At 35.9% G+C, this 15202-nt stretch overlaps 1 pseudogene; it reads right to left on the bottom strand.

Moving 5' to 3' along the window:
* Positions 1-359: 359 nt before the first annotated feature.
* On the bottom strand, positions 360-13040 carry LOC140888806 (histidine-containing phosphotransfer protein 1-like; annotated as a pseudogene).
* Between the last annotated feature and the right edge of the window lie 2162 nt (positions 13041-15202).

The raw sequence follows: 15202 nt of genomic DNA, 5'->3' as shown, positions 1-15202 counted from the left end.
TTTTGTTATATGTGGAAAAATCGTTTCTTATATATATATAAATATAAATTTCGTCTCCAATTAACCTTAATTTGACCGTACCAATCAAAAGTTCATATACTAGAAAAGGTTTTTACTCAATGATAATATCAACAACATATGATTTTTGATCACTTTAATGTCAGAAATTAAGCACATCAATTACAAGTTAAAAACAAAACCTTGTACTACAGAAAAATGGCAGTGACATAGTTTCAATTCCCATGACTCACATTCTTGAATACATTATGGGAAGTTACAAAACTCCCCCCACCCTGAACAAAAAAAAAAGAAAGTAAAATCGACATGTTTATGTCAAGAAAGTGTGTTGTGACTTCTGAGGGAACATAAGATCAAGACAGAAAATGAAATTCACACATACAGACACACAAACAGATGTTAAGATCAACATTCTAACCGAATCGGGGGAGGAGAAACTTCTGCGTATTTTCAGTACCAAGAAACAACTTGTTTCATCACCAACCTCAAACTGCTATCTTTCATACCGGCCAGGATTTAGTGACAACAGATGTGTTCAGGCTATCATGGGAATCGTCCCACCAGCTTCCAAGATCTGTCGCTCCAGCTACATATTGAAGGCAATTACTTTAAATTACTGTGGTTTTAGGATATGAAATTTGAATCTATGTACAGTAAAGAAAAGGTATTAGGATGGGACACATGTTTAGAAAAATATATGCAAGCAAAGCAAGCCTATGGATAGACATTGATAGGGAAAAGTGGGCAAAGGAAGAGCATCCACTAGTAACTTCTGAAAGGATGGGATATATAAAATCTGATAAACAAACCACATTATTCAGGAAGTAGGCTAAAAGAACACTAGCAAAGGGATATCAAATTGCAAGGTGTGATCATACAGAAGCACAAGTATTCCAAATATTTACCCGAATCATAGTTTCCAGTTTGTTTTTCACAATACAGTACTCATGTTTCACTTGCTGCAAACACTACAGGCACCTGCACCAAAGCTACTCAGTTTTACTATATGACACGAACAATAATGCATCCTACAAAAATATAAAAGATTGAAGTATTGTGCAAGTCAAATTCCTCATCCTACAAAAATAATGAAGGTTAGTACTTAAATAATTTCTTAATATGTCCCTGTATCTTTTTCATTTTCTGTATTATATCTCTCTCACTTTTCATGTTTCAAATATATCCCTGATTCATTAAATAGTTTTTGAATTTGTCCTTAAAACTAAATAATGCCCATTCTACCCTTTATTTCCTTATTTAATTAAAATAGTGCATAAGCCCATCATGCTTCCGTAAGATTAATTAAAATTAAATACCTCTTTGACCATAGTGTCGTCGGATCATACCTGTCGAGTTTTACGAAGTGCTCCTCACACTCAACCACGCAGTCGCAACAGATGATTTTTGCACAAGCTCCTTCAACGACACCCAGCACAGCCTTAATTTGTTTTCTACCTTAAAGCGTATGGTATATAAAATTAATTATAAAATATGAGATTGGATGAACAAGAGACTTAGGAAATTTATTCAGACAACATATTATTACATAAATAAACCTCCTTTGAAGAGGAGGAGATAACTAGTTTAGCTACTCATAGTAGCCTTGTTCTTGAAATACATAAAAGTAAAACTTAATACAAATTTAGAAAGAGAAATATTACAATGTTTTATTTGTAAGAAAACTGAAGGGAATGATCGATGTCTTCAGCTTCCTTAAGAGCCTGTATTTATAGCTGAAGTTCCACTCGTTTCACCGAGAAACTTCAGGGAATCTTACAACTGTCTTGAATTCTTTATGCCATTATTGATGACATCTTTTGCTAGTGGGCAAGTCACATGCCTGATGACATCTTTTACTAGTGGAGGAGTCACATGCTTGACTTTTTCTTTTGGATTTATTCTCCTCACATGCCTTCTTTATTGTTGTCGGGGCATCTTTTGCTTTTGCAGTGGGCCCCTGGGAAAACGCGGTTTTGGTGGTTCCTGTCCACCTTTGCTTGTCCCGGAAAAATCCTTTTGATCCGTTCGGGGTTTGAAGGTTTTTCCGAATTCTGGCTCCTTCTGGTTTGGACATTTTGGACAGATATTCTCTGACCATCTTTCGATGTGAGCCATGTTACAGAATTTTTGATTATTTATGTCAGGTCTCCTTAGCTTGATGAAATGAAAGGGCTCATGTGATCCTTTTCCTGTTGGTTCTGGAGCTGCACTAAATAAGTATAGCTCGAGCACATCTCCTCTAGACAAATGATTATTATTTGCCCATGTTTCTTGGACTGCTTCCTGAATCCATTTTGGTAGCTGTGATATTTCCTGAAAGCCTGGTGAAGTTGTATAAACTGAAGCTAAAGCCCCAAATTCATACCATAGCTTTACATCCTTAGGATTGACATTGTTTTTTAGCCAAATCCTTGGATATATTCCTGCAACATCAACCCTGCAAGTGATTGGGTTAATTTCACTTCTTGTACTTAATTTCTCCCATCTTTGTTGATAAACCTGAAATGGAGAAATGACAGCTGGGTTAGTATCAATCTTAGATTTATCCTTGTCAGTGTTGGGCCTAAGATTGATCTCTTCCTCTTTTACCCCAGAGGCGGAGGGTTGACTTGATGAGTTATCCTCATCGATTGTTGCTTTGTCTACCTCATCAAAAGCTGATGATAGATTAGCGCTTGTTTCTTGATTTACAACCGGTGGCTGTATTTCTTGTTCTTGTAAAACCAATGGTTTTAACATTTTTTGTTTTTGAGAAACCAATGGTTTCTCTATGGCACGCATAATTGGCCCTTGAATAGCAGCCCATAGTTGAGTTTGAGCTTGCATACATCCTGTGATTCGATTGGATACTTTGATCCGATCAGCTTGTTGTAACCTGCCCGCCATATAAGCACTTATGACAAGCTGGTTGAACTCGGTTTGAAGCAACCCAAGGTGTTCCCTGAGATGCCTCTGCATTTTCATGATGGAATCTACGTCACTGCCTTCCATCTCTTGTTACGAAATCTGCAAGAATATTTTCATGAGATTTAATAATAAAAATATCAAAAATATAATTTTGACATAAAGCTTGCCATCTTAATAACCTATCTTTCTCATGTTTATATTTAATCTTATTTCTTAAGAAAGCTTTTACCTGAGTGTTATCAACTTTCAAAGTGAATTTTTTAGCAAGTAAAAATAATGGCCATTTTTCGAAAGCCCTTTTAACTGCATAAAATTTCTTCTCGTTGAAATGCCATCTGATAGCCTCAGATTCTGAAAAAAGACCGCTACAATATCTGCATGGTATTTTTCCATCTGGAGTGATTTTAGTAAGCACTGCTGCCCACCATTCGTCACTAGCATCCGTAAATAGCACCAGATTATCTTCATCCACGGGTATAGCCATTTTTGGGAGATTCTTACATATCTCCTTTAATTGGTTCACCCCTTTAGTATGGTCATTGGTCCATATAAACCTTGCATCCTTTTTTAACAAAGGACTGAACACCTTTCTGTACATTGCCAGATTGTTTATGAACATCCCTGCAAAATTAACTACTCCTAGAAAACTTTGGAATTGTTTTACATCTTTGAGTTTATCTGGAAAATTCTTTACCTTTTCCACAATATGGGGTTGTAGAATTATTCCAGTTTCATCAATCTCAATTCCAAGGAATTCATTTTTCCTTGTTGCTATGACTGCTTTCTTTTCAGATAAAACCAGTACTTCTTGTTTTCAAATTTTAGAAAAAATCTCTAAATATTTAACATGTTCATCTATATTTTTTGATGCTATAAGAATATCATCAATATAAACAAACATGAAGTTGAAATAATCATTAAAAAGATTATCCATCTTTCTTTGAAATATTTGGGTTGCATTAGCCAATCCCATAGGCATGACTTCCCAGATATAATGTCCTTGTGGTGTAGAGAAGGCTGTGAATTTCTTACTGCCTTCTTCCATTCGAATCTGGTAAAATCCAGACTTACAATCAAATTTTGAGAACACTCTAGCATTTCGTACACAACTAATTAGATGTTCTCTACTGGGTATGAAGTACCCATCAAACTCCAGGATTTTATTAATACCTTGGTAGTTAATAACTAACCTGGGTTTTCTTCTTTTTATTTCACCATGATTCCTGACCAGAAAACCTGGGCTGCTATATGGTGAAACTCCTTTTTTGATTAGACCAAGGTCCAAATGTTCCTTGATAATCATTCTCATATCCCTTTGATCTGTTATGTTCATTGGGATAGATTTATATCTGACGAATTCATACTCTTTGCCTTCCTTTAGAGTAAGACTGGCTTTGAGTTGATTTCTATCCCACCATGCCAAAGGATGCTCGTTGTAACTTTCTTTGAGCCTCTTTTTGACATCTTCAAGGGATATCTTATTTTCTAACTCTATATCTCTGTGATTAAGAGTTACCTTGAGAAACTCCATATCATCTGTTTGGAGTTCTTTTTCTGTTGTTATTTTCAAAATGGTTTCTCCAAACCTTCTTGGATCTTTAATTTTTGGGTGGAAAAGTTGTCCTTTATCACCACGATGGCTGCGAAATATTATCGGCAATTGTCGATAGAAAGCAACCTTGAGTCGTTGAACGATAATTTTATGATCACAAATTGTAGTGAACATAAGTCTTCTTGATTCATTGTCTTGTGTGTACTTCTTAAACATTTGTAAGAAGTTATTTTCTAACAGGATATCAGCTCCTGTATCATGGAAATAGATTGGTGGTGTATTTACCTTGTACCAAGGTGTTTGACCTGCTCCTCCCATAAGGATCTCTACTTGTTTTATTCCTTTGCAAAGAATTAAAATTTTTCGAGAGAAATATCGTCCAGCAATTTTTGGCAATTCTTCTTCCCATTCGTCAGGAAAAACTCCTCTTTTTGCTGTACAAATTCCTGCTCCTGAGTCAATATAAGCTGCAAAATACTCAGCTTTATATTGTTCATACAACATCCCTATCGGAATGTATATGGAGAAAGGACTTGTTGTCATTTTTGAAAGGATTATTAAATGGCCCTGCCATTTTTATCAGACTGTGTTGTAACTCAGTAATCCGATTAAGACTATTTACCTTTAGTTTTCCTAAGGCCTCAGAAGGTAGAGTATGGTTACTCCTTTCCACTTCTTCAATGCGTTCTAGTAAATCATGTTCATGACTTACTAATTTCAACAGTTGCTTCTTTCTCTGTTTGTAAACAGAGTTTTCGAATCTGATTAAGGGATTGTCCCTTATCCAATTCTCTTGGTTTTCCATCTTGTAGAATTATTATTGAATTCTCCAAGTCTTTTCTTTTGCCATAAACTCTATTCCTTTTTCAAGGCGTTTCCATGGTTTATGGTCCTCTAGAAACTCTAGGCTAAGAATGAGCTGATCCACTTCTTTTCCTGGAATTCCACAGATTTGAACTTCCAATTCTCCAATATTTATTAATCCTTGGTAAGTTCCTGTTACATGCTGCTCTAAATAGTAAATCGAGTTACAAGGAAATTGGTTCCTGTGACTTGTAATCTCGAATACTATTTTGACTTCTTTCCATCCTTCTGGAGATCTAAGTTTTCCTATTATTGAAAACTCCTTTTCTTCTGGTGGAATTTCCTGAATAGGAGATTTTTCCCACCTTCGACTTGTCATTCGGCCGCCTTGGAAAGATAACCTTCGGGGTTCTATTTTAAGGTCTCTGTATAGAACCGATTTATCTTGTATTTGAATGTCTGTTTCTTGAATTAAAGGAAACTTGATTCTTTTCGGGTATATTGCTTGAGCAACTTTCCCAATGATTTTTGGAATTTCAATAAACTCATTTCTAATGAATAATTCAGAGTGATGAGTATTAGAAAGAGCATATGAAATTTGATAAGTAATAGAATATGGTCTATTACCTTCCTTTATTAATCTTTTTTCCTTGAAGTTTTGGTGCAATGTCAAGACTCGACTAAAATCTCTGTCAGCTAAATTGTAGGCTATTCTTGGATAAATAACTCCTACAATTTTCCCTGCACATAGATTTCCTGAGATCGTACCCAGAACAGCATCTTGGATATTCCCCATTCTTTTATCACATACTACGATATCTATGGGTGAATCTATTTCTTCTTTAAAAGTTGCCTTGATCATTATTTGGATTGCTCCAATATGAATCCAAGACATCGTTCTTGCTACCTCACCTTTCAGCTTCTGCAATTCCTCTCTTACTTCTTCAAAAGGAATTAACTGCATCTCTATTTGATTACTTGTTAACTCCATAGGTATTGCCATTTCTCTTCTGGATACTTTGTAAATCAAATGATGCCTTCTTTGTCTAAGCCCTAGGTTGCCTAAGACTCTTTCTACTTGTCCTGCCGAAAATCCTTGGTACTTTTGTAACGTTGGATTTTCTCTCATAATCCTTTGGACCATATTATGAGATATCGTGGTTTGGCTAAAGAATCCAGCCAAACTTTCATGTGTTTCATGACAAAACACTTCCTCTTTATTCTGATTCTGATTCATCCTCGGAATCTTCTTGACTAAACAATATCTCTTCTTCGTATATGCTTTCATCTGAGGGGATATCCTCAAATTGATATACTTGGACTAGATCTTGAAAGAAGACCGTATCATCCATATCTGGTATTGCTTCAAAGAGTTTAACTCCTTTTTTCTCGTTTTCTAGACAATTTGTAGATATATGTCCTCTTGCTCCACATGTCCAGCAGTTGCAATCCTTGAAACTTTCACTTGCTCTTGTATGAGTTCTTCTGAAAGTTCTTCTTGATGGTGTTCTTCCCCTGCTTTGTGATGAGCTTGTTGCTGGGGATGTTCTTGTAGGTCCACTTCTTCTACCTGATCTATAAGATCTGGCCTTTTGTTTGGACCAAAATGTTCTTGGTTTCCAAGAACTTCTTATTCTTTTATTATAGGGATTATTTTTGAATTTCTTCCTTTTAAATCCCTGTGATCTGTTTCCAATGATCGTTGGAAGATCATTTTCTCTGCAACATAAAGGTGTACGCTTATCTATACCCCTTTATTTTCTTGTAGTTCTTCTGTAATGCTGCCATATGGCACCATTCTGCCAATTTTCCTTTCAGAAAAGAGGCTCGTCCTGCCAAAGTATCAAGATTTCCTGGAACGTATTCTTTAATCAGCATTTCTCTCCAGGGACTTGACATTTTTGCGAAAAATAGCTGAATAGCTATATTTTCTTCGACTCCCAAATTTCATATGTATTTAGTGAATAACATAATGTATTCATCAACTAAACATATATCATGTAATTCGAGGCTATACAGAGCTTGAGTATATCTTTCTTTTTCTCTGTTTCTTGATTATTGAAATAGTCTACCCCTATGAATTGTGCTTTAAATAGGGTGACCATTCTTCCTCCAATCTCGCTGAGGGATTCTCCTGCTAAGATTGATTCCTTAGTTTCTGGCATAGTCATCTCCCATGCGATCTTAACAGATCCCATTAGACTCATTTCTAGAAGTTTAATGAATCCTTCTTTATTGAGATCCAATGTCCATGCTGCAATTCTCATAGCTGACGTCCAGTCATCTATGAGATCTTTTCTGTTTTTAAAGTCCAGAACATCCAGGTTTAACATAACCCCATAAGGATGTATCGGGTCTAAAACAGTTTTTCCATAAGGAGTTTGATGTATTGGTATCTTACTCCTTCTTGATCTGGTTCCTGCTGGATGTGAATTTTCTCCTACATGTAACTCACTATGTGGTTTTTTTGTTTTAACAACATATCTAGGGGGATTCCTTATGGGTTGTTCACCTTCAGGGGAATTCATTTTTAGATCTACTACTTTGAGATTCGCAAAAGAATCCGCAAGATCTTATAGATCCTCGAGATTTAATCTTTCTAAAGTAGTCATCAGATAGTATTTTTTTCTGATACTGCTTTTATAAGATTAATCATCATCTCATCATCAGTTAAAGGTTTTTGAACCATTTTCGTTTCACCTTTCTGATGTAACAGAGGTTCGGTACCAAACGAGAGTGGTAACCTTCCTCCTGTATTTTCCTTCATAGAACTAGAAATGTGTTCTAAATTTATGATTTTGGATTGAAGATCCTTTAGAGTTATAAGAATTTCTTCTTGTTTCTTAAGGATTTCTCCAATCTGCCGAGGTATTTCATACAGCTGATTGCTGTAATATTGTACCGTCTTTTGAATTTCTCTAAGATCTCCGGAGAGTTTAGAGGAATCTGGTGTGATCTCTAAAAATTGAGAATTAGAAATCATATTTCTTAATCTCTTCAGAGAGTATAAAAGACCTAAGTCTCTTTTGTAAAGAATCTATTTTAAATAGATTCACTTGTTTATGAGATTTTATATAAATGAAACCCTTCTGGTTCAAACTCTCATTTGAATCAATGGTTTGTTGAAAATCTCTTCCTCAACAAAGAAAAGTCTGATTTAATTAATAATATAAAGTCTGAATAAAATTACCTAGGCTCTTGAAACGACCCAAACATTCTAAAATAATATATGCGGAATTTTTTTTTTATCCAAAGTAAAATAAATGTACATACATGCCCATACATATATGCACAACAATAAACAGATTTAAAAATAACTTAAATAAAATGCAACATTTTATACTTAAATATCTGAGTCAAACTTAAATAAAATACTGTCAAAACAATTAACTTAAAAGTTTGCATGCAATAAATTACTTAATAAAAATAGTATTAAAATTCGCCACTGAAATGACTTAAAAGAAATAAATAAATAACAGGGTTTAAAAATTCTTAAAAATATTCATATTGACTCAAACGACGGCTGCGGGGGATCACTGCCTGTCTGCTCATACGTCCTCGCCGCCGGTAGGTACTATATCTTCCTCTAAGTACTCACCTGCACCATATAAGTGTAGTCAGCCTAGAGGCCCAACATGCTAACATAACAAGGATTTAAAATAATTTAAATCACTGAAATACTAATACATAACATATACATGAATGGACATGCTTAAAAATCATGAATCATAAATTAAAATCTTATTTAAACTTGATCTTAAATATAATCATATAATAAATACATAAACATTGTTGAGCATAACATTTTTCTAACATCGCATGGTCATATCCATAGTGTAACCTTAAACTTAAAAGGTTCGACTGATCAGTCTCTTAAAACCAACGTACGCGGCGGTGACGAATCACCTCTTGCTGGTAGTAAACTACCCTTAAATTGACAGTAAACTGTCCTTAACATGTGGAGGCTTGCCCCCTTAAATTGTCACACTACTTCAACTTCCAACATAAAATTATTTTCTTGCTCAACCTTAAACATTAAATCATGCCATAAAAATTATTTCATGAATGCATGTACTTAAATAAAAATATGTGTCCTTCATATATATTTAATTTAATTTTTATACTAACATATAAATACTAAAATAACTTTCATGCATAAAATAATTAAATATATAATTAGGACACATGCAATTTCTCATGGTTTGAACTGAACTGCTGACCCTAACACTCAAGCCCATTTTCTTACATTCTGGCCCATTACACTGAGACTGGCCCATTTACATACTTAAGCCCATTATCACATTTCTAAACCCAATAAATCAATTAAAGCCCATTAGCACATACTTGGCCCAATAACAACTCAATCTGGCCAAATGGGCCCAAAAGCCCAAAGACTGGCCCAATAACTTCCATGGGCTCCCAAGCCCATAAAAATTATCGGGCTAACTTAATTTAATTTAATTAAGCCCAATAACAATTAAATTCAACTCAAATAATTAAATGAAACCCAATTAAATTTTTGGATTTAATTAGGCCCATTTAACACATAATTAAACTTAAAACTTAAAAATAAAAATACCCGAGCCCGACTCACTTAACCCGGACCCGGACCTAACTAACATAACTCATGACTTTCCAGACCCGACCCGGACCCAACAACCCGACCCGGATCCACCCTAAACACTAACCCGATCCCCCCCTTACCCGTCTTCCCCTCGGTCGTGAGCAGCAGGCCTTCATGGCCTGCTGCCGGCCAGCTTCGGCCACCCCTGGCTGGAGCGCCGCCTCCCAGACGTAGCCCACGTCTGGGCGGTCCTAACCCACCATGGCTCAGCCCGAGCCATGGTCCCTACCTCAAACCCGAAGCCCTCTTCCACTGAACCCTAAACTGCACTCCCTCAATCCCAAGTCTGAACCAGCCTCCCCTCAGCCCATTCACGCCTCAACCTAGCCATCACACATGAACCTAGGGACCCTAAGGCACCCCCTGCAACCTCTGACCAGCAGCCATGCACACCCATAACAAGAAAAACGTGAGTATGTTAAGAAACCAAAGAACCATGTGCAAATAATCGTAAAAACCGATCCTCTCTTGAAAGTCTCATTGAAAAATCTGATGTCTACACACTCACACGTATAATCACTGATATGGTGTAAAAATAAGAGAAAGAAACATGCCTTGCACCGTGGAATGAAAAGAAGAAGACGTAGATGACGATTCCGGGATGACGGGGCGATGACAACCAACTTGGAGCTTGAAAAACCGTTCAACAATGGAGGCTTGGAGCTAAAACCGACTGAAGAAGATGAAGGAGAGGTGGGGTTGGCGGCTGGGAGCTTTGAGCGTAGGATTTTGGGGTAGGTTTAGGGTAATTAGAATAAAATAAGGTTTAGGATAATTAAAATATTAATAAGGATTTTTAAATATAAAATATATAAATTAAAACTCTACATAATAAGTAAAAATCTGATAACTAACTTAAAATCCCGAAATAAAATTTTTATGGAATTTTAAAGGTAATTAAAAGTCAATATTTTGGCTAAATTTGGATAAAAACGGACTCCTAAAAATATATAAAATTAAATACTGATAATTTTGAGGAATAAAAACTCCGAATAATATTTTCGGGCTCCTAAAAGACTCATAAAATAATTTGGGTAGAAAGTTGTCATCTCGTCCGTCCACAGTCCCGTCTACGCGATAAAATAATTAAATTTCCATAAATCATGAAAAATCTCTAATTATGGGTTAAATGCTTGAAAATCATTTAAATCATGCACAAATAATTCACATAAATATTTAACCCATAATCTAAAATTTTAAATAAATAAATTCTCTAATTATGCATGCGAATTTACGTATTAAAAACACCGGGTGTTACAGCTCTGATACCATATTTTGAGCCCAAAGGAAATATTAATAATAATTGTTAGAATAAGGGTATTATAGGCAATTTTTAGTTTGAAGGACATATTAAGGAAACTATTTGTTAAATAAGGGACATAATTAAAAACGAATAAAGTGTTAATATATTCTTGAGAAAGTTAAAAAATTTTGAGGACGTAATTGGATATTATCCCGTACTTAAACGTGTTCCTCCCAACAGAGCTCGGGAATATTCAAAGGCCCACACAATAGAATACAAGATGCTATCTTTTGTCTACAGCTTTACATTCGTTAAAATAAATAATCATGACACGAATATCAAGATTTTTATGTATTGTAAACAAATAATAAATTGCATGTTGTTTGCATAGGGATTTCCAGTATTTAACAGCTCATGCAAATGTTCGTGGAGAATATATATGGTTCTGATTATACTAATTTCCAAATGATTATTTTCTCCATCAACGAATACACTAGCATCCAAGAGGACCAAGACCTTTCTCTTTATTATGTTCCATACCAATTTTCCAGTTGAGTTGGTGTGCATTATCAGTTATCACATTGTTTTAAAGCAACATTTTATTCCATGAGAACAAATTAACACGACCATTCTCTAATTTTAATTTCCACATTTAGTGGACAAAGGCACTTTCTGATTTTCCTGAAGTCGTTTCAATGCTGATTGTATTAACCACTTCACCAATTCAAAACTATAATAGAACTCTCCGACAATCAACAATTTCACGGCTCTTTCTTGGAATGACTTTCTGACTGATGCATTATGACAAATATGAGCTTACCCATCAAGGTTCTTCTCCTCACAGTAGTCTCTGAAGAGAACACACATGTTCTTCACTCTATGTGCACCTATACTGTTATTTCAACCAAATATCATATAAAAAGATCATAAAAGAACAAAATCCAGGAAAACAATTTCTTGAATTATTCACTCAAAGGCCATTCAACAAAACTACGACCAGATCTAGTTGCCATGCAGATTGGCTGACTAAACCAACCCACAAAACATCAAAGTAAGGCAACAGTTAACTAATGAAACAGTGGTATATACACGAATTGTATTAAGGAACGCCAATGAACAAATCTTGGTATTTTTCCCCAACTAGACGAGTGAACCGTAAAAAAACGAATAAATATGGCAAAAAGATGTACCTGGAACTGCTACCCTTGAACTGGTGAACATGAGCATCAACATGCTTAAAATCCACGACATGCTGTTGACTATAAAGTCGAAGTTGAAATTAAAACAAAATATAAAACAAAAAAGTTAGTAAAATCGAAATTTCAGAGTGGGACAAAAAATCACGATAAAAACGAAACTCACAGTGCAGTAGCTAAATTATTCATAAGCTTTTCAGAATCCTCAAAGTAAAGGGAAACCACCTCCACAACAAAATCTGGGTTGCCCTCATCTTGTAGCTTCTGCAACTGTATGAACTAATCATCCAAGAATCCCTTTTTCCCAGTTTACACCTAAAAATTCAACTGGGCCTGAACCCAATCATTAACGTTCACTCCAAATATTTATGAGGGTCAAGCTTATTGAAATATTATATATATTTAATTCAAGCAGACCCTAAATTCTACAAAAGCACATAAGAGGCTCTAGCCTGTGAAACTTCTTTTCGAATATCTATAAATAGCTCAAGTTACCTCATTATTAAGGTACACATTTTTTTAAGCACTATATCGCTCTACACTCGATTATTATTCCTTGAATAATAACTGACTTGAGCGTCGGAGTGCCTAAGCCGGGAACACTCCCGGTTCCTCTGACTTTGTTTTGTGACGTAGGAACAACCCACTGAAAATCTCCACCGAGAACATACAAGGATTCTTTGATACTCCGGACATGGCGGAAGCAATGTGTAATATACAAGTGATTTTTGGCTATATCAGCTTAGCGCCGTTTGTGGGAAATTGTTCTTTATGTCATTGAGAGCACATATTACTTCAAAAATGTCTCAAGGAAATAATAACAATGGAAACGCACCACCAAGCATTACTCTCACCCATGAAGCCTTGACTGCACTAATGGAAAACACAGCAGCACTCGCAACAAAAGATGCAGTTGCTCAGTACCTAGAAACCCGTAAGCGCAAAAGCAGCAAGAAAAAGGCTCAGACTGAAGGCTCATCATCCCTTGACCCTAATAACGAAGACCCAAATAAAGATAAGTCTAAAGTGAATGATAAAGATCAAGGGGAGACCAAGAAAAATACTACTCAGAAAGACGGTGAAGCAAGTGTTCATACGGTTCATGACACCTCTGGCGAAAACAAAACCACTAATCCAACCTGGAAGGAAGGATCTCGCACACACGTAAATGGAGAGAATTTGTCAACAATTTTGTCGTCACGTCGAAGCCCCTTCACTGATGACATCCTATCTGAAGCATTACCAAAGGGGTGAAAGAGTGGGTGCCCGGTTAGCCAACTTGTGGCTAAGGGATTTTATGACTCTATGTAAAACAATCTTTTGTTTAATATAATTTACACTTTTATAATGGCATTGACTTTATCTTTCTTCATATTGTTATATTATGATATACTATTGTTGTTTTGATAAAGACCTTGAATATACTATAGTGTATGTAAGATGTGATAGCACATGGGGATGGCTATCATGAAACACATCTTATAGTCACTGTATATTCTAAACTGTTCCTAGTCAATTGAGCCATCCGCAAATAAGGATAAGGATCGCTCGAGATTGAGACTAGCATTTGCGATGCCGAGTACCACGTTTCATTGGTATGGAACATAGAGATGTTCAAAGCATGCAAATGGATATTCATATGATGAATGATCGAACTACCCTATTCGGACTTTCCAAGTGGTTATCACTTATCGAGTGGATAAAGTCTGCGGTTTTGGTTGTACACCATTAGTCCTTATTACTTGAAACATCATTGAGACTCTATATGCTAGTACTGTACTTTGACTCGTTACCGACTCTATTGGGGTCATCAGGTGTCGGGATTGGGTACAGTTACGACACATATAGGAGTCGATGCTTTGTTGTCAAGGATTCACCACATACTTACGAGTGTGGATATCCTATGCGATCTGAGGAGATATTAGTATGACGAATCTCTGGCCAGAGTACATGATGTGTTTTAGGTTAATGGGTTATCCTAGTAACACATGCGATGTCACTAATAGATCTCCAAGATGTTATGCATAGTTATCGAATCTCGAACGACTCTCGATATACCAATGGTTGTTGATTCGATCGGGATATATGGATGAAGGGACCGTACTGTACGCTAACCAAAATCTACTGGTTCTTGCAGGCACTATCAGTAATACCTAGGGAATCATGGGGCGATGTTGCTAGGCGCTCTTACCATGATTCGATGGGTAAGTCGGAAATTGTTGTTCCGAGTCACAAGGAGTTGTGAGCCCACGGCTAGCTGTATTCCTGAACCATTGAGGGTTACACAAGTAATGGATTACTAAAACCCCGTAGAGATAGTTAAATTTAAAGAGTTAAATTTAATGAAAGAGAAGTTGGACTTCTTAACTAAAGGGAGTGAAATTTCCTAAAATGACATAGGGACGGACATTTTTTGGAAATCACTGAATTCGGATTCAGAAAAATTATCTTGACTCTAAAAGATGCAGAAATGGTTTCTGTGCACATTGGTGAAATCAGTTTATCAATCGAAGTCACGATGAATTTTATATTAATTTCTATAACAACAGGCTTGGCTTGTTGGGCTTAAGTTATGGATTGTGGGCTTTAAGAAGTTAGAGTCCTGATACAATTATAACTAGAAATTATCTATAAATAGGACTGCAGTGTTCGAAAATTTGGAGTGATTTTCAGTCTTGAATTTTCGAAAATCAGTTAGATTATTCAAGAGGATTTTCGAAATCCTCTGTCCCTTTCGGAGAAAATTCGGCTTGTGATTTTTATGAAAAATTACAATCTGAATTAACAGATCATATCTGTTTATTCTCTACGCAAACTTCTGATTGATTTCTAGTGCAGTCAATCAGAGAGTTTTTTTT

This window comes from Henckelia pumila, chromosome 3 (genome assembly GCF_033568475.1).
Source record: "Henckelia pumila isolate YLH828 chromosome 3, ASM3356847v2, whole genome shotgun sequence".
NCBI lineage: Eukaryota > Viridiplantae > Streptophyta > Magnoliopsida > Lamiales > Gesneriaceae > Henckelia > Henckelia pumila.
The sequence above is the reverse complement of the archived record's forward strand: the minus strand, read 5'-3'. Positions and strand labels throughout refer to the sequence as shown.